Below are 880 nucleotides of genomic sequence, written 5' to 3'. Positions count from 1 at the left end.
ATGTCGGATGTGGTGGTGCCCACCTGGAATCCCAGTTGTTCAGGATGAGGCAGGAGGATCACTTGAGCCCAGCGGGTCGACGCCGCAGTGAGCTGTGATGGCCTCACTGCACTCCAGCCTGGGCGACAGGCTCTGACTCAGAATAATAACAATAAAAAGCAGTAATTCCAGGCCCGGCGCTGTGGCTCACGCCTGTCATCCCAGCACTTGGGAGGCGGAGGCAAGAGGATGACATGAGTCCAACGGTTCGAGACCAGCCTGGACAACCTGAGGAGACCTCCTCTCTACAAGAAATTTAAAAATTAGCCGGGCGTGGTGGTGCGCACCTGTGGTTTCAGTTACTTGAAAGGCTGAGGAGGAAGGCTCGCCTGAGCCCAGTGGGTGGAGGCTGCGGTGGCCCTGAGCGTGCCACTGCACTCCAGCCCGGGCGACAGTGAGACACCAACTCACAAAAAAGAAAGCAGGAATTCAGGATTCTTCACCGAAGCCTCCTTGGAAGTCGAACGCGCCTCCCAAAACGACAAGTCGCCACGTGAGCAGACTGAGCCTATCAGAGCCTGGGAACGAGCAAGGCCACTCCGGGGGTTCCCGGCCGTGGGGGCCGAGGGTCTCGGCGACGGGCCAGGGACGCGCGCGAGAGTCGAGGGAAGCGCGGCCCGGAGGGCGGCCTCGGCCGTGACCTTGACGGCGACGGCGGGGCGAGGACGGTCTCCGGCACAGGGTGGGGGCGGGGACCCTCTAAAGAGTGCGGCGCAAGCCAGGGCCTTCGCCGAGCGGTTCAGGTGCTCGATGGCGCCTCGTCCTTGCTCGCGGAGGCGGCTCCGGGGACCCCGGACGTGTGGCCTCCGTCGTGGCAGGGATCGCCGGAGGACGCCGCGCG

General features: G+C 64.0%; 1 protein-coding gene across 1 annotated transcript in view; it reads right to left on the bottom strand.

Annotated features, from left to right (window-relative positions):
• The window catches only part of LDLR (low density lipoprotein receptor), a 34,769-nt gene that overhangs the window by 33,237 nt on the left and 652 nt on the right, over positions 1 to 880 (bottom strand). The gene's annotated exons all lie outside the window — the stretch shown is intronic.

Source organism: Carlito syrichta, unplaced genomic scaffold (assembly GCF_000164805.1).
Source record: "Carlito syrichta isolate Samal-C Ts95f unplaced genomic scaffold, Tarsius_syrichta-2.0.1 Scaffold311628, whole genome shotgun sequence".
Classification (NCBI taxonomy): Eukaryota; Metazoa; Chordata; class Mammalia; order Primates; family Tarsiidae; genus Carlito; species Carlito syrichta.
The sequence above is the reverse complement of the archived record's forward strand: the minus strand, read 5'-3'. Positions and strand labels throughout refer to the sequence as shown.